The sequence below is a fragment of the Mytilus californianus genome, unplaced genomic scaffold, assembly GCF_021869535.1.
Source record: "Mytilus californianus isolate M0D057914Y unplaced genomic scaffold, xbMytCali1.0.p SCAF_3, whole genome shotgun sequence".
In the NCBI taxonomy this organism is placed as follows: domain Eukaryota; kingdom Metazoa; phylum Mollusca; class Bivalvia; order Mytilida; family Mytilidae; genus Mytilus; species Mytilus californianus.
This window is the reverse complement of record NW_026262679.1, coordinates 5,662,657-5,682,761: the sequence shown is the minus strand read 5'-3', so window position 1 is coordinate 5,682,761 and position 20,105 is coordinate 5,662,657. Positions and strand designations below refer to the sequence as shown.

The 20,105-nt window shown below is 31.0% G+C and overlaps 1 long non-coding RNA gene across 15 annotated transcripts in view; it reads left to right on the top strand.

Moving 5' to 3' along the window:
* The window catches only part of LOC127733879 (uncharacterized), a 118,736-nt gene that overhangs the window by 52,351 nt on the left and 46,280 nt on the right, over positions 1-20,105 (top strand). Inside the window, exon 3 of one of the 15 annotated variants that reach the window (XR_007997245.1) lies at positions 13,467-13,532. The exons of 9 other annotated variants lie outside the window; for them this stretch is intronic. This is a non-coding gene — a long non-coding RNA (uncharacterized LOC127733879). Of the gene's footprint in view, positions 1-4,126; positions 4,187-8,800; positions 8,861-11,136; positions 11,197-13,466; positions 13,533-15,811; positions 15,872-18,146; positions 18,207-20,105 lie in introns of those variants that run through there. 5 more of the 15 variants (XR_007997255.1, XR_007997254.1, XR_007997253.1 and 2 more) reach the window with 5 other exon arrangements.

Below are 20,105 nucleotides of genomic sequence, written 5' to 3'. Positions count from 1 at the left end.
TCGTCGTCGTCCGTCCGGTGTAAACTATTTCAAAAATCTTCTCCTCTGAAACTACTGAACCAATTCCAACCAAACTTAAGCTGAATGATCCTTAGGGTATCTAGAATTAAGTTTGTGTTTTATTTTCTGTTTCGTCAAAAAACATGGCCAACATGGTTAAAAATAGAAAATAGGGGTAAAATGCAGTTTTTGGCTTATATCTCAAAAACTAAAGCATTTAGAGGAACTCTGACATGGGGGTAAAAGTGTTCTTGTACGTCGAGAAATATAGCCACTATGGCTAAAATGGAACATAGGGGTAAAATGCATTTTTTTGCTTTTGAAGAAAATATGACAGATGCAAATAACATTTAAATGGCATTTTTAAGCCACTCATTAATATATATTGAAAAGCAAAAATAATCATTGAAAGATTTAAGCAAAACATTACAGGTGAGCAATTCCTGCTCTTGAGAGCCTCTTGTTCTTAAAACTATGTTTATGTTTGTTAGGTAATAAAAATCTGTTTTTCCTGAAACAACAGCCTGAAGCTTTATAACTAATTTGTCTAAAATTTCCTCTTTTTTTTCAAATTTATACTCTTAAGTAATATATTTATATCAGAATGTTTTGTATTTGTTTTTAGACTTGTTGCCCGGTTAAGGAGTTGACATAAAACATGCATCACATTAATTTCTGAATTAATTGCAACAGCAAAAAGTCTCTATTTAAAGCTGAAACTAATTTAAAGTTTTTGATTTTGTTAGATACAGCCTAAATATGTGACAGTCCTATACCATGAAGAATAGTTCCATTGAAGTTCAAGAGGATGATGTCGCATGTAGGTATTTGGTCATTACAAATGTTCTTTAAGCTATGTTTATATGTGTTAGGTAATAAAAATCAGTTTTTCCTGGAATAGCAGGAAACTTTATTACAAATTGGTCTACAATTTCGTCTTTTATGCCTGTTTAAGGGACGATTATGGTATACTGCAGGAATAATTTTACTATATAGTTAAGTGGGCCTAAAATTGGCCGGCGGCCCAAAAAATATTTGGAAATGTTTTAGTTACCATTTTAGGCAACTTTAATTTTTTCATAGTTTTGTTGTCATAGCGTTTTTAAAATCTGGATCAGAATGCTGTCAATGCATACATTTTTAATGCGGTGATCCTGCAAATAGGATGGATAGTCAATAGAAGAATATCACAATTTATTAATTAACAACGATTCAATTATGTCAACATTTGGTTAACGATTTAAGCAGCGGAAAGGGACCCCTCAGATACAATTATTTTTTGCTATGACGCCTTCTATCGACAGCAAAAAATAAAGTAGACTTTCAAGACGTCATTATTAATTGGACTATTGTTAAAGCAGATCGCCCAGCAGTTGGATAAAAGATGCTTTATGTCAAAATGGGTCTCGTAAAAGCAGACCTCCCCAGAGAGCAAACTTTAGATTTTGATGTAACATTGATGAATTTAATGGGCGCTGATCTCGTAAAAGCAGATCACCCAGCAGAGCCGGTTATATAATATGATGAAAACTTGTTTTATAGTAAAAAGTATTTAATTTTATGTCAGGCTCTATTTCATTATCAACCAATTTGAAACTTTATTACAAATTGGTCTAAAAAAAAAATTTCTTCAAATTTATACTCTAATGAAGTATATTCTTATGAGAATTATAGTAATTATAAATATTCTTGTCCAACATGCGAAAGATTAAATTCTGAATTAATTGCAACAGCAAATAGTCTCTATTTACCGCTGATATTAATTTCTAGTTTTTGTTAAAGATGCTGCACTCCTAGACGGAGAAGATGGTAACTTCATGGTAGATAGCACATGAGGAGGAGTTGCATGTAAGTATTTGGTCATTACAATTGTACTTAAAACTATGTTTATATTTGTTAGGTATTAAAAATCAGTTTTTCCTGAAACAAATTGAAGCTTTATAACAAATTGGTCTAAAATTTCTTTTATTCAAATTTATGCTCTAATGATGTATATTTTAATAAGAATGTATAGTAATTGTATATATACTTCTCTCTAATTTAGTATTTAACATAAATCATGCATCACATTAATTTCTGAATTGATTGCAACAGCAAAAAGTCTTGATTTAAAGCTGAAACTAATTTATAATTTTTGTTTTTTTTACAGATACAGCCTAAATATGCAACACTCCTATATCGTGAAAGATGCTTTCATTGTAGATTACACATTAGGACGAGTCACATGTAGGTATTTGGTCATTACAATTTTTGAGCTCACCTTTCCGAAGGAAATGTGAGCTTTTGCCATCACTTGGCGTCCGTCGTCGTCGTCGTCCGTCCGGTGTAAACTATTTCAAAAATCTTCTCCTCTGAAACTACTGAACCAATTCCAACCAAACTTAAGCTGAATGATCCTTAGGGTATCTAGAATTAAGTTTGTGTTTTATTTTCTGTTTCGTCAAAAAACATGGCCAACATGGTTAAAAATAGAAAATAGGGGTAAAATGCAGTTTTTGGCTTATATCTCAAAAACTAAAGCATTTAGAGGAACTCTGAAATGGGGGTAAAAGTGTTCTTGTACGTCGAGAAATATAGCCACTATGGCTAGAATGGAACATAGGGATAAAATACATTTTTTTGCTTTTGAAGAAAATAAAATGCATTTTTTTGCTTTTGAAGAAAATATGACAGATGCAAATAACATTTAAATGGCATTTTTAAGCCACTCATTAATATATATTGAAAAGCAAAAATAATCATTGATGAAAGATTTAAGCAAAACATTACAGGTGAGCGATTCCTTCTCTTGAGAGCCTCTTGTTCTTAAAACTATGTTTATGTTTGTTAGGTAATAAAAATCTGTTTTTCCTGAAACAACAGCCTGAAGCTTTATAACTAATTTGTCTAAAATTTCCTCTTTTTTTTCAAATTTATACTCTTAAGTAATATATTTATATAAGAATGTTTTGTATTTGTTTTTAGACTTGTTGCCCGGTTAAGGAGTTGACATAAAACATGCATCACATTAATTTCTGAATTAATTGCAACAGCAAAAAGTCTCTATTTAAAGCTGAAACTAATTTAAAGTTTTTGTTTTTGTTAGATACAGCCTAAATATGTGACAGTCCTATACCATGAAGAATAGTTCCATTGAAGTTCAAGAGGATGATGTCGCATGTAGGTATTTGGTCATTACAAATGTTCTTTAAGCTATGTTTATATGTGTTAGGTAATAAAAATCAGTTTTTCCTGGAATAGCAGGAAACTTTATTACAAATTGGTCTACAATTTCGTCTTTTATGCCGGTTTAAGGGACGATTATGGTATACTGCAGGAATAATTTTACTATATAGTTAAGTGGGCCTAAAATTGGCCGGCGGCCCAAAAAATATTTGGAAATGTTTTAGTTACCATTTTAGGCAACTTTAATTTTTTCATAGTTTTGTTGTCATAGCGTTTTAAAATCTGGATCAGAATGCTGTCAACGCATACATTTTTAATGCGGTGATCTTGCAAATAGGATGGATAGTCAATAGAAGAATATCACAATTTATTAATTAACAACGATTCAATTATGTCAACATTTGGTTAACGATTTAAGCAGCGGAAAGGGACCCCTCAGATACAATTATTTTTTGCTATGACGCCTTCTATCGACAGCAAAAAATAAAGTAGACTTTCAAGACGTCATTATTAATTGGACTATTGTTAAAGCAGATCGCCCAGCAGTTGCATAAAAGATGCTTTATGTCAAAATGGGTCTCGTAAAAGCAGACCTCCCCAGAGAGCAAACTTTAGATTTTGATGTAACATTGATGAATTTAATGGGCGCTGATCTCGTAAAAGCAGATCACCCAGCAGAGCCGGTTATATAATATGATGAAAACTTGTTTTATAGTAAAAAGTATTTAATTTTATGTCAGGCTCTATTTCATTATCAACCAATTTGAAACTTTATTACAAATTGGTCTAAAAAAAAAATTTCTTCAAATTTATACTCTAATGAAGTATATTCTTATGAGAATTATAGTAATTATAAATATTCTTGTCCAACATGCAAAAGATTAAATTCTGAATTAATTGCAACAGCAAATAGTCTCTATTTACAGCTGATATTAATTTCTAGTTTTTGTTAAAGATGCTGCACTCCTAGACGGAGAAGATGGTAACTTCATGGTAGATAGCACATGAGGAGGAGTCGCATGTAAGTATTTGGTCATTACAATTGTACTTAAAACTATGTTTATATTTGTTAGGTATTAAAAATCAGTTTTTCCTGAAACAAATTGAAGCTTTATAACAAATTGGTCTAAAATTTCTTTTATTCAAATTTATGCTCTAATGATGTATATTTTAATAAGAATGTATAGTAATTGTATATATACTTCTCTCTAATTTAGTATTTAACATAAATCATGCATCACATTAATTTCTGAATTGATTGCAACAGCAAAAAGTCTTGATTTAAAGCTGAAACTAATTTATAATTTTTGTTTTTTTTACAGATACAGCCTAAATATGCAACACTCCTATATCGTGAAAGATGCTTTCATTGTAGATCACACATTAGGACGAGTCACATGTAGGTATTTGGTCATTACAATTTTTGAGCTCACCTTTCCGAAGGAAATGTGAGCTTTTGCCATCACTTGGCGTCCGTCGTCGTCGTCCGTCCGGTGTAAACTATTTCAAAAATCTTCTCCTCTGAAACTACTGAACCAATTCCAACCAAACTTAAGCTGAATGATCCTTAGGGTATCTAGAATTAAGTTTGTGTTTTATTTTCTGTTTCGTCAAAAAACATGGCCAACATGGTTAAAAATAGAAAATAGGGGTAAAATGCAGTTTTTGGCTTATATCTCAAAAACTAAAGCATTTAGAGGAACTCTGACATGGGGGTAAAAGTGTTCTTGTACGTCGAGAAATATAGCCACTATGGCTAGAATGGAACATAGGGATAAAATACATTTTTTTGCTTTTGAAGAAAATAAAATGCATTTTTTTGCTTTTGAAGAAAATATGACAGATGCAAATAACATTTAAATGGCATTTTTAAGCCACTCATTAATATATATTGAAAAGCAAAAATAATCATTGATGAAAGATTTAAGCAAAACATTACAGGTGAGCAATTCCTGCTCTTGAGAGCCTCTTGTTCTTAAAACTATGTTTATGTTTGTTAGGTAATAAAAATCTGTTTTTCCTGAAACAACAGCCTGAAGCTTTATAACTAATTTGTCTAAAATTTCCTCTTTTTTTTCAAATTTATACTCTTAAGTAATATATTTATATCAGAATGTTTTGTATTTGTTTTTAGACTTGTTGCCCGGTTAAGGAGTTGACATAAAACATGCATCACATTAATTTCTGAATTAATTGCAACAGCAAAAAGTCTCTATTTAAAGCTGAAACTAATTTAAAGTTTTTGTTTTTGTTAGATACAGCCTAAATATGTGACAGTCCTATACCATGAAGAATAGTTCCATTGAAGTTCAAGAGGATGATGTCGCATGTAGGTATTTGGTCATTACAAATGTTCTTTAAGCTATGTTTATATGTGTTAGGTAATAAAAATCAGTTTTTCCTGGAATAGCAGGAAACTTTATTACAAATTGGTCTACAATTTCGTCTTTTATGCCTGTTTAAGGGACGATTATGGTATACTGCAGGAATAATTTTACTATATAGTTAAGTGGGCCTAAAATTGGCCGGCGGCCCAAAAAATATTTGGAAATGTTTTAGTTACCATTTTAGGCAACTTTAATTTTTTCATAGTTTTGTTGTCATAGCGTTTTTAAAATCTGGATCAGAATGCTGTCAATGCATACATTTTTAATGTGGTGATCCTGCAAATAGGATGGATAGTCAATAGAAGAATATCACAATTTATTAATTAACAACGATTCAATTATGTCAACATTTGGTTAACGATTTAAGCAGCGGAAAGGGACCCCTCAGATACAATTATTTTTTGCTATGACGCCTTCTATCGACAGCAAAAAATAAAGTAGACTTTCAAGACGTCATTATTAATTGGACTATTGTTAAAGCAGATCGCCCAGCAGTTGGATAAAAGATGCTTTATGTCAAAATGGGTCTCGTAAAAGCAGACCTCCCCAGAGAGCAAACTTTAGATTTTGATGTAACATTGATGAATTTAATGGGCGCTGATCTCGTAAAAGCAGATCACCCAGCAGAGCCGGTTATATAATATGATGAAAACTTGTTTTATAGTAAAAAGTATTTAATTTTATGTCAGGCTCTATTTCATTATCAACCAATTTGAAACTTTATTACAAATTGGTCTAAAAAAAAAATTTCTTCAAATTTATACTCTAATGAAGTATATTCTTATGAGAATTATAGTAATTATAAATATTCTTGTCCAACATGCGAAAGATTAAATTCTGAATTAATTGCAACAGCAAATAGTCTCTATTTACCGCTGATATTAATTTCTAGTTTTTGTTAAAGATGCTGCACTCCTAGACGGAGAAGATGGTAACTTCATGGTAGATAGCACATGAGGAGGAGTTGCATGTAAGTATTTGGTCATTACAATTGTACTTAAAACTATGTTTATATTTGTTAGGTATTAAAAATCAGTTTTTCCTGAAACAAATTGAAGCTTTATAACAAATTGGTCTAAAATTTCTTTTATTCAAATTTATGCTCTAATGATGTATATTTTAATAAGAATGTATAGTAATTGTATATATACTTCTCTCTAATTTAGTATTTAACATAAATCATGCATCACATTAATTTCTGAATTGATTGCAACAGCAAAAAGTCTTGATTTAAAGCTGAAACTAATTTATAATTTTTGTTTTTTTTACAGATACAGCCTAAATATGCAACACTCCTATATCGTGAAAGATGCTTTCATTGTAGATTACACATTAGGACGAGTCACATGTAGGTATTTGGTCATTACAATTTTTGAGCTCACCTTTCCGAAGGAAATGTGAGCTTTTGCCATCACTTGGCGTCCGTCGTCGTCGTCGTCCGTCCGGTGTAAACTATTTCAAAAATCTTCTCCTCTGAAACTACTGAACCAATTCCAACCAAACTTAAGCTGAATGATCCTTAGGGTATCTAGAATTAAGTTTGTGTTTTATTTTCTGTTTCGTCAAAAAACATGGCCAACATGGTTAAAAATAGAAAATAGGGGTAAAATGCAGTTTTTGGCTTATATCTCAAAAACTAAAGCATTTAGAGGAACTCTGAAATGGGGGTAAAAGTGTTCTTGTACGTCGAGAAATATAGCCACTATGGCTAGAATGGAACATAGGGATAAAATACATTTTTTTGCTTTTGAAGAAAATAAAATGCATTTTTTTGCTTTTGAAGAAAATATGACAGATGCAAATAACATTTAAATGGCATTTTTAAGCCACTCATTAATATATATTGAAAAGCAAAAATAATCATTGATGAAAGATTTAAGCAAAACATTACAGGTGAGCGATTCCTTCTCTTGAGAGCCTCTTGTTCTTAAAACTATGTTTATGTTTGTTAGGTAATAAAAATCTGTTTTTCCTGAAACAACAGCCTGAAGCTTTATAACTAATTTGTCTAAAATTTCCTCTTTTTTTTCAAATTTATACTCTTAAGTAATATATTTATATAAGAATGTTTTGTATTTGTTTTTAGACTTGTTGCCCGGTTAAGGAGTTGACATAAAACATGCATCACATTAATTTCTGAATTAATTGCAACAGCAAAAAGTCTCTATTTAAAGCTGAAACTAATTTAAAGTTTTTGTTTTTGTTAGATACAGCCTAAATATGTGACAGTCCTATACCATGAAGAATAGTTCCATTGAAGTTCAAGAGGATGATGTCGCATGTAGGTATTTGGTCATTACAAATGTTCTTTAAGCTATGTTTATATGTGTTAGGTAATAAAAATCAGTTTTTCCTGGAATAGCAGGAAACTTTATTACAAATTGGTCTACAATTTCGTCTTTTATGCCGGTTTAAGGGACGATTATGGTATACTGCAGGAATAATTTTACTATATAGTTAAGTGGGCCTAAAATTGGCCGGCGGCCCAAAAAATATTTGGAAATGTTTTAGTTACCATTTTAGGCAACTTTAATTTTTTCATAGTTTTGTTGTCATAGCGTTTTAAAATCTGGATCAGAATGCTGTCAACGCATACATTTTTAATGCGGTGATCTTGCAAATAGGATGGATAGTCAATAGAAGAATATCACAATTTATTAATTATCAACGATTCAATTATGTCAACATTTGGTTAACGATTTAAGCAGCGGAAAGGGACCCCTCAGATACAATTATTTTTTGCTATGACGCCTTCTATCGACAGCAAAAAATAAAGTAGACTTTCAAGACGTCATTATTAATTGGACTATTGTTAAAGCAGATCGCCCAGCAGTTGCATAAAAGATGCTTTATGTCAAAATGGGTCTCGTAAAAGCAGACCTCCCCAGAGAGCAAACTTTAGATTTTGATGTAACATTGATGAATTTAATGGGCGCTGATCTCGTAAAAGCAGATCACCCAGCAGAGCCGGTTATATAATATGATGAAAACTTGTTTTATAGTAAAAAGTATTTAATTTTATGTCAGGCTCTATTTCATTATCAACCAATTTGAAACTTTATTACAAATTGGTCTAAAAAAAAAATTTCTTCAAATTTATACTCTAATGAAGTATATTCTTATGAGAATTATAGTAATTATAAATATTCTTGTCCAACATGCAAAAGATTAAATTCTGAATTAATTGCAACAGCAAATAGTCTCTATTTACAGCTGATATTAATTTCTAGTTTTTGTTAAAGATGCTGCACTCCTAGACGGAGAAGATGGTAACTTCATGGTAGATAGCACATGAGGAGGAGTCGCATGTAAGTATTTGGTCATTACAATTGTACTTAAAACTATGTTTATATTTGTTAGGTATTAAAAATCAGTTTTTCCTGAAACAAATTGAAGCTTTATAACAAATTGGTCTAAAATTTCTTTTATTCAAATTTATGCTCTAATGATGTATATTTTAATAAGAATGTATAGTAATTGTATATATACTTCTCTCTAATTTAGTATTTAACATAAATCATGCATCACATTAATTTCTGAATTGATTGCAACAGCAAAAAGTCTTGATTTAAAGCTGAAACTAATTTATAATTTTTGTTTTTTTTACAGATACAGCCTAAATATGCAACACTCCTATATCGTGAAAGATGCTTTCATTGTAGATCACACATTAGGACGAGTCACATGTAGGTATTTGGTCATTACAATTTTTGAGCTCACCTTTCCGAAGGAAATGTGAGCTTTTGCCATCACTTGGCGTCCGTCGTCGTCGTCCGTCCGGTGTAAACTATTTCAAAAATCTTCTCCTCTGAAACTACTGAACCAATTCCAACCAAACTTAAGCTGAATGATCCTTAGGGTATCTAGAATTAAGTTTGTGTTTTATTTTCTGTTTCGTCAAAAAACATGGCCAACATGGTTAAAAATAGAAAATAGGGGTAAAATGCAGTTTTTGGCTTATATCTCAAAAACTAAAGCATTTAGAGGAACTCTGACATGGGGGTAAAAGTGTTCTTGTACATCGAGAAATATAGCCACTATGGCTAGAATGGAACATAGGGATAAAATACATTTTTTTGCTTTTGAAGAAAATAAAATGCATTTTTTTGCTTTTGAAGAAAATATGACAGATGCAAATAACATTTAAATGGCATTTTTAAGCCACTCATTAATATATATTGAAAAGCAAAAATAATCATTGATGAAAGATTTAAGCAAAACATTACAGGTGAGCAATTCCTGCTCTTGAGAGCCTCTTGTTCTTAAAACTATGTTTATGTTTGTTAGGTAATAAAAATCTGTTTTTCCTGAAACAACAGCCTGAAGCTTTATAACTAATTTGTCTAAAATTTCCTCTTTTTTTTCAAATTTATACTCTTTAAGTAATATATTTATATAAGAATGTTTTGTATTTGTTTTTAGACTTGTTGCCCGGTTAAGGAGTTGACATAAAACATGCATCACATTAATTTCTGAATTAATTGCAACAGCAAAAAGTCTCTATTTAAAGCTGAAACTAATTTAAAGTTTTTGTTTTTGTTAGATACAGCCTAAATATGTGACAGTCCTATACCATGAAGAATAGTTCCATTGAAGTTCAAGAGGATGATGTCGCATGTAGGTATTTGGTCATTACAAATGTTCTTTAAGCTATGTTTATATGTGTTAGGTAATAAAAATCAGTTTTTCCTGGAATAGCAGGAAACTTTATTACAAATTGGTCTACAATTTCGTCTTTTATGCCTGTTTAAGGGACGATTATGGTATACTGCAGGAATAATTTTACTATATAGTTAAGTGGGCCTAAAATTGGTCGGCGGCCCAAAAAATATTTGGAAATGTTTTAGTTACCATTTTAGGCAACTTTAATTTTTTCATAGTTTTGTTGTCATAGCGTTTTAAAATCTGGATCAGAATGCTGTCAACGCATACATTTTTAATGCGGTGATCCTGCAAATAGGATGGATAGTCAATAGAAGAATATCACAATTTATTAATTAACAACGATTCAATTATGTCAACATTTGGTTAACGATTTAAGCAGCGGAAAGGGACCCCTCAGATACAATTATTTTTTGCTATGACGCCTTCTATCGACAGCAAAAAATAAAGTAGACTTTCAAGACGTCATTATTAATTGGACTATTGTTAAAGCAGATCGCCCAGCAGTTGGATAAAAGATGCTTTATGTCAAAATGGGTCTCGTAAAAGCAGACCTCCCCAGAGAGCAAACTTTAGATTTTGATGTAACATTGATGAATTTAATGGGCGCTGATCTCGTAAAAGCAGATCACCCAGCAGAGCCGGTTATATAATATGATGAAAACTTGTTTTATAGTAAAAAGTATTTAATTTTATGTCAGGCTCTATTTCATTATCAACCAATTTGAAACTTTATTACAAATTGGTCTAAAAAAAAAAATTCTTCAAATTTATACTCTAATGAAGTATATTCTTATGAGAATTATAGTAATTATAAATATTCTTGTCCAACATGCAAAAGATTAAATTCTGAATTAATTGCAACAGCAAATAGTCTCTATTTACAGCTGATATTAATTTCTAGTTTTTGTTAAAGATGCTGCACTCCTAGACGGAGAAGATGGTAACTTCATGGTAGATAGCACATGAGGAGGAGTCGCATGTAAGTATTTGGTCATTACAATTGTACTTAAAACTATGTTTATATTTGTTAGGTATTAAAAATCAGTTTTTCCTGAAACAAATTGAAGCTTTATAACAAATTGGTCTAAAATTTCTTTTATTCAAATTTATGCTCTAATGATGTATATTTTAATAAGAATGTATAGTAATTGTATATATACTTCTCTCTAATTTAGTATTTAACATAAATCATGCATCACATTAATTTCTGAATTGATTGCAACAGCAAAAAGTCTTGATTTAAAGCTGAAACTAATTTATAATTTTTGTTTTTTTTACAGATACAGCCTAAATATGCAACACTCCTATATCGTGAAAGATGCTTTCATTGTAGATCACACATTAGGACGAGTCACATGTAGGTATTTGGTCATTACAATTTTTGAGCTCACCTTTCCGAAGGAAATGTGAGCTTTTGCCATCACTTGGCGTCCGTCGTCGTCGTCCGTCCGGTGTAAACTATTTCAAAAATCTTCTCCTCTGAAACTACTGAACCAATTCCAACCAAACTTAAGCTGAATGATCCTTAGGGTATCTAGAATTAAGTTTGTGTTTTATTTTCTGTTTCGTCAAAAAACATGGCCAACATGGTTAAAAATAGAAAATAGGGGTAAAATGCAGTTTTTGGCTTATATCTCAAAAACTAAAGCATTTAGAGGAACTCTGACATGGGGGTAAAAGTGTTCTTGTACATCGAGAAATATAGCCACTATGGCTAGAATGGAACATAGGGATAAAATACATTTTTTTGCTTTTGAAGAAAATAAAATGCATTTTTTTGCTTTTGAAGAAAATATGACAGATGCAAATAACATTTAAATGGCATTTTTAAGCCACTCATTAATATATATTGAAAAGCAAAAATAATCATTGATGAAAGATTTAAGCAAAACATTACAGGTGAGCAATTCCTGCTCTTGAGAGCCTCTTGTTCTTAAAACTATGTTTATGTTTGTTAGGTAATAAAAATCTGTTTTTCCTGAAACAACAGCCTGAAGCTTTATAACTAATTTGTCTAAAATTTCCTCTTTTTTTTCAAATTTATACTCTTTAAGTAATATATTTATATAAGAATGTTTTGTATTTGTTTTTAGACTTGTTGCCCGGTTAAGGAGTTGACATAAAACATGCATCACATTAATTTCTGAATTAATTGCAACAGCAAAAAGTCTCTATTTAAAGCTGAAACTAATTTAAAGTTTTTGTTTTTGTTAGATACAGCCTAAATATGTGACAGTCCTATACCATGAAGAATAGTTCCATTGAAGTTCAAGAGGATGATGTCGCATGTAGGTATTTGGTCATTACAAATGTTCTTTAAGCTATGTTTATATGTGTTAGGTAATAAAAATCAGTTTTTCCTGGAATAGCAGGAAACTTTATTACAAATTGGTCTACAATTTCGTCTTTTATGCCTGTTTAAGGGACGATTATGGTATACTGCAGGAATAATTTTACTATATAGTTAAGTGGGCCTAAAATTGGTCGGCGGCCCAAAAAATATTTGGAAATGTTTTAGTTACCATTTTAGGCAACTTTAATTTTTTCATAGTTTTGTTGTCATAGCGTTTTAAAATCTGGATCAGAATGCTGTCAACGCATACATTTTTAATGCGGTGATCCTGCAAATAGGATGGATAGTCAATAGAAGAATATCACAATTTATTAATTAACAACGATTCAATTATGTCAACATTTGGTTAACGATTTAAGCAGCGGAAAGGGACCCCTCAGATACAATTATTTTTTGCTATGACGCCTTCTATCGACAGCAAAAAATAAAGTAGACTTTCAAGACGTCATTATTAATTGGACTATTGTTAAAGCAGATCGCCCAGCAGTTGGATAAAAGATGCTTTATGTCAAAATGGGTCTCGTAAAAGCAGACCTCCCCAGAGAGCAAACTTTAGATTTTGATGTAACATTGATGAATTTAATGGGCGCTGATCTCGTAAAAGCAGATCACCCAGCAGAGCCGGTTATATAATATGATGAAAACTTGTTTTATAGTAAAAAGTATTTAATTTTATGTCAGGCTCTATTTCATTATCAACCAATTTGAAACTTTATTACAAATTGGTCTAAAAAAAAAAATTCTTCAAATTTATACTCTAATGAAGTATATTCTTATGAGAATTATAGTAATTATAAATATTCTTGTCCAACATGCAAAAGATTAAATTCTGAATTAATTGCAACAGCAAATAGTCTCTATTTACAGCTGATATTAATTTCTAGTTTTTGTTAAAGATGCTGCACTCCTAGACAGAGAAGATGGTAACTTCATGGTAGATAGCACATGAGGAGGAGTCGCATGTAAGTATTTGGTCATTACAATTGTACTTAAAACTATGTTTATATTTGTTAGGTATTAAAAATCAGTTTTTCCTGAAACAAATTGAAGCTTTATAACAAATTGGTCTAAAATTTCTTTTATTCAAATTTATGCTCTAATGATGTATATTTTAATAAGAATGTATAGTAATTGTATATATACTTCTCTCTAATTTAGTATTTAACATAAATCATGCATCACATTAATTTCTGAATTGATTGCAACAGCAAAAAGTCTTGATTTAAAGCTGAAACTAATTTATAATTTTTGTTTTTTTTACAGATACAGCCTAAATATGCAACACTCCTATATCGTGAAAGATGCTTTCATTGTAGATCACACATTAGGACGAGTCACATGTAGGTATTTGGTCATTACAATTTTTGAGCTCACCTTTCCGAAGGAAATGTGAGCTTTTGCCATCACTTGGCGTCCGTCGTCGTCGTCGTCCGTCCGGTGTAAACTATTTCAAAAATCTTCTCCTCTGAAACTACTGAACCAATTCCAACCAAACTTAAGCTGAATGATCCTTAGGGTATCTAGAATTAAGTTTGTGTTTTATTTTCTGTTTCGTCAAAAAACATGGCCAACATGGTTAAAAATAGAAAATAGGGGTAAAATGCAGTTTTTGGCTTATATCTCAAAAACTAAAGCATTTAGAGGAACTCTGAAATGGGGGTAAAAGTGTTCTTGTACGTCGAGAAATATAGCCACTATGGCTAGAATGGAACATAGGGATAAAATACATTTTTTTGCTTTTGAAGAAAATAAAATGCATTTTTTTGCTTTTGAAGAAAATATGACAGATGCAAATAACATTTAAATGGCATTTTTAAGCCACTCATTAATATATATTGAAAAGCAAAAATAATCATTGATGAAAGATTTAAGCAAAACATTACAGGTGAGCGATTCCTGCTCTTGAGAGCCGCTTGTTCTTAAAACTATGTTTATGTTTGTTAGGTAATAAAAATCTGTTTTTCCTGAAACAACAGCCTGAAGCTTTATAACTAATTTGTCTAAAATTTCCTCTTTTTTTTCAAATTTATACTCTTAAGTAATATATTTATATAAGAATGTTTTGTATTTGTTTTTAGACTTGTTGCCCGGTTAAGGAGTTGACATAAAACATGCATCACATTAATTTCTGAATTAATTGCAACAGCAAAAAGTCTCTATTTAAAGCTGAAACTAATTTAAAGTTTTTGTTTTTGTTAGATACAGCCTAAATATGTGACAGTCCTATACCATGAAGAATAGTTCCATTGAAGTTCAAGAGGATGATGTCGCATGTAGGTATTTGGTCATTACAAATGTTCTTTAAGCTATGTTTATATGTGTTAGGTAATAAAAATCAGTTTTTCCTGGAATAGCAGGAAACTTTATTACAAATTGGTCTACAATTTCGTCTTTTATGCCTGTTTAAGGGACGATTATGGTATACTGCAGGAATAATTTTACTATATAGTTAAATGGGCCTAAAATTGGCCGGCGGCCCAAAAAATATTTGGAAATGTTTTAGTTACCATTTTAGGCAACTTTAATTTTTTCATAGTTTTGTTGTCATAGCGTTTTAAAATCTGGATCAGAATGCTGTCAATGCATACATTTTTAATGCGGTGATCCTGCTAATAGGATGGATAGTCAATAGAAGAATATCACAATTTATTAATTAACAACGATTCAATTATGTCAACATTTGGTTAACGATTTAAGCAGCGGAAAGGGACCCCTCAGATACAATTATTTTTTGCTATGACGCCTTCTATCGACAGCAAAAAATAAAGTAAGACTTTCAAGACGTCATTATTAATTGGACTATTGTTAAAGCAGATCGCCCAGCAGTTGGATAAAAGATGCTTTATGTCAAAATGGGTCTCGTAAAAGCAGACCTCCCCAGAGAGCAAACTTTAGATTTTGATGTAACATTGATGAATTTAATGGGCGCTGATCTCGTAAAAGCAGATCACCCGGCAGAGCCGGTTATATAATATGATGAAAACTTGTTTTATAGTAAAAAGTATTTAATTTTATGTCAGGCTCTATTTCATTATCAACCAATTTGAAACTTTATTACAAATTGGTCTAAAAAAAAAATTTCTTCAAATTTATACTCTAATGAAGTATATTCTTATGAGAATTATAGTAATTATAAATATTCTTGTCCAACATGCAAAAGATTAAATTCTGAATTAATTGCAACAGCAAATAGTCTCTATTTACAGCTGATATTAATTTCTAGTTTTTGTTAAAGATGCTGCACTCCTAGACGGAGAAGATGGTAACTTCATGGTAGATAGCACATGAGGAGGAGTCGCATGTAAGTATTTGGTCATTACAATTGTACTTAAAACTATGTTTATATTTGTTAGGTATTAAAAATCAGTTTTTCCTGAAACAAATTGAAGCTTTATAACAAATTGGTCTAAAATTTCTTTTATTCAAATTTATGCTCTAATGATGTATATTTTAATAAGAATGTATAGTAATTGTATATATACTTCTCTCTAATTTAGTATTTAACATAAATCATGCATCACATTAATTTCTGAATTGATTGCAACAGCAAAAAGTCTTGATTTAAAGCTGAAACTAATTTATAATTTTTGTTTTTTTTACAGATACAGCCTAAATATGCAACACTCCTATATCGTGAAAGATGCTTTCATTGTAGATCACACATTAGGACGAGTCACATGTAGGTATTTGGTCATTACAATTTTTGAGCTCACCTTTCCGAAGGAAATGTGAGCTTTTGCCATCACTTGGCATCCGTCGTCGTCGTCCGTCCGGTGTAAACTATTTCAAAAATCTTCTCCTCTGAAACTACTGAACCAATTCCAACCAAACTTAAGCTGAATGATCCTTAGGGTATTTAGAATTAAGTTTGTGTTTTATTTTCTGTTTCGTCAAAAAACATGGCCAACATGGTTAAAAATAGAAAATAGGGGTAAAATGCAGTTTTTGGCTTATATCTCAAAAACTAAAGCATTTAGAGGAACTCTGACATGGGGGTAAAAGTGTTCTTGTACGTCGAGAAATATAGCCACTATGGCTAGAATGGAACATAGGGATAAAATACATTTTTTTGCTTTTGAAGAAAATAAAATGCATTTTTTTGCTTTTGAAGAAAATATGACAGATGCAAATAACATTTAAATGGCATTTTTAAGCCACTCATTAATATATATTGAAAAGCAAAAATAATCATTGATGAAAGATTTAAGCAAAACATTACAGGTGAGCGATTCCTGCTCTTGAGAGCCGCTTGTTCTTAAAACTATGTTTATGTTTGTTAGGTAATAAAAATCTGTTTTTCCTGAAACAACAGCCTGAAGCTTTATAACTAATTTGTCTAAAATTTCCTCTTTTTTTTCAAATTTATACTCTTAAGTAATATATTTATATAAGAATGTTTTGTATTTGTTTTTAGACTTGTTGCCCGGTTAAGGAGTTGACATAAAACATGCATCACATTAATTTCTGAATTAATTGCAACAGCAAAAAGTCTCTATTTAAAGCTGAAACTAATTTAAAGTTTTTGTTTTTGTTAGATACAGCCTAAATATGTGACAGTCCTATACCATGAAGAATAGTTCCATTGAAGTTCAAGAGGATGATGTCGCATGTAGGTATTTGGTCATTACAAATGTTCTTTAAGCTATGTTTATATGTGTTAGGTAATAAAAATCAGTTTTTCCTGGAATAGCAGGAAACTTTATTACAAATTGGTCTACAATTTCGTCTTTTATGCCTGTTTAAGGGACGATTATGGTATACTGCAGGAATAATTTTACTATATAGTTAAATGGGCCTAAAATTGGCCGGCGGCCCAAAAAATATTTGGAAATGTTTTAGTTACCATTTTAGGCAACTTTAATTTTTTCATAGTTTTGTTGTCATAGCGTTTTAAAATCTGGATCAGAATGCTGTCAATGCATACATTTTTAATGCGGTGATCCTGCTAATAGGATGGATAGTCAATAGAAGAATATCACAATTTATTAATTAACAACGATTGAATTATGTCAACATTTGGTTAACGATTTAAGCAGCGGAAAGGGACCCCTCAGATACAATTATTTTTTGCTATGACGCCTTCTATCGACAGCAAAAAATAAAGTAGACTTTCAAGACGTCATTATTAATTGGACTATTGTTAAAGCAGATCGCCCAGCAGTTGGATAAAAGATGCTTTATGTCAAAATGGGTCTCGTAAAAGCAGACCTCCCCAGAGAGCAAACTTTAGATTTTGATGTAACATTGATGAATTTAATGGGCGCTGATCTCGTAAAAGCAGATCACCCAGCAGAGCCAGTTATATAATATGATGAAAACTTGTTTTATAGTAAAAAGTATTTAATTTTATGTCAGGCTCTATTTCATTATCAACCAATTTGAAACTTTATTACAAATTGGTCTAAAAAAAAAATTTCTTCAAATTTATACTCTAATGAAGTATATTCTTATGAGAATTATAGTAATTATAAATATTCTTGTCCAACATGCAAAAGATTAAATTCTGAATTAATTGCAACAGCAAATAGTCTCTATTTACAGCTGATATTAATTTCTAGTTTTTGTTAAAGATGCTGCACTCCTAGACGGAGAAGATGGTAACTTCATGGTAGATAGCACATGAGGAGGAGTCGCATGTAAGTATTTGGTCATTACAATTGTACTTAAAACTATGTTTATATTTGTTAGGTATTAAAAATCAGTTTTTCCTGAAACAAATTGAAGCTTTATAACAAATTGGTCTAAAATTTCTTTTATTCAAATTTATGCTCTAATGATGTATATTTTAATAAGAATGTATAGTAATTGTATATATACTTCTCTCTAATTTAGTATTTAACATAAATCATGCATCACATTAATTTCTGAATTGATTGCAACAGCAAAAAGTCTTGATTTAAAGCTGAAACTAATTTATAATTTTTGTTTTTTTTACAGATACAGCCTAAATATGCAACACTCCTATATCGTGAAAGATGCTTTCATTGTAGATCACACATTAGGACGAGTCACATGTAGGTATTTGGTCATTACAATTTTTGAGCTCACCTTTCCGAAGGAAATGTGAGCTTTTGCCATCACTTGGCGTCCGTCGTCGTCGTCCGTCCGGTGTAAACTATTTCAAAAATCTTCTCCTCTGAAACTACTGAACCAATTCCAACCAAACTTAAGCTGAATGATCCTTAGGGTATCTAGAATTAAGTTTGTGTTTTATTTTCTGTTTCGTCAAAAAACATGGCCAACATGGTTAAAAATAGAAAATAGGGGTAAAATGCAGTTTTTGGCTTATATCTCAAAAACTAAAGCATTTAGAGGAACTCTGACATGGGGGTTAAAGTGTTCTTGTACGTCGAGAAATATAGCCACTATGGCTAGAATGGAACATAGGGATAAAATACATTTTTTTGCTTTTGAAGAAAATAAAATGCATTTTTTTGCTTTTGAAGAAAATATGACAGATGCAAATAACATTTAAATGGCATTTTTAAGCCACTCATTAATATATATTGAAAAGCAAAAATAATCATTGATGAAAGATTTAAGCAAAACATTACAGGTGAGCGATTCCTGCTCTTGAGAGCCTCTTGTTCTTAAAACTATGTTTATGTTTGTTAGGTAATAAAAATCTGTTTTTCCTGAAACAACAGCCTGAAGCTTTATAACTAATTTGTCTAAAATTTCCTCTTTTTTTTCAAATTTATACTCTTAAGTAATATATTTATATAAGAATGTTTTGTATTTGTTTTTAGACTTGTTGCCCGGTTAAGGAGTTGACATAAAACATGCATCACATTAATTTCTGAATTAATTGCAACAGCAAAAAGTCTCTATTTAAAGCTGAAACTAATTTAAAGTTTTTGTTTTTGTTAGATACAGCCTAAATATGTGACAGTCCTATACCATGAAGAATAGTTCCATTGAAGTTCAAGAGGATGATGTCGCATGTAGGTATTTGGTCATTACAAATGTTCTTTAAGCTATGTTTATATGTGTTAGGTAATAAAAATCAGTTTTTCCTGGAATAGCAGGAAACTTTATTACAAATTGGTCTACAATTTCGTCTTTTATGCCTGTTTAAGGGACGATTATGGTATACTGCAGGAATAATTTTACTATATAGTTAAGTGGGCCTAAAATTGGCCGGCGGCCCAAAAAATATTTGGAAATGTTTTAGTTACCATTTTAGGCAACTTTAATTTTTTCATAGTTTTGTTGTCATAGCGTTTTAAAATCTGGATCAGAATGCTGTCAACGCATACATTTTTAATGCGGTGATCCTGCTAATAGGATGGATAGTCAATAGAAGAATATCACAATTTATTAATTAACAACGATTGAATTATGTCAACATTTGGTTAACGATTTAAGCAGCGGAAAGGGACCCCTCAGATACAATTATTTTTTGCTATGACGCCTTCTATCGACAGCAAAAAATAAAGTAGACTTTCAAGACGTCATTATTAATTGGACTATTGTTAAAGCAGATCGCCCAGCAGTTGGATAAAAGATGCTTTATGTCAAAATGGGTCTCGTAA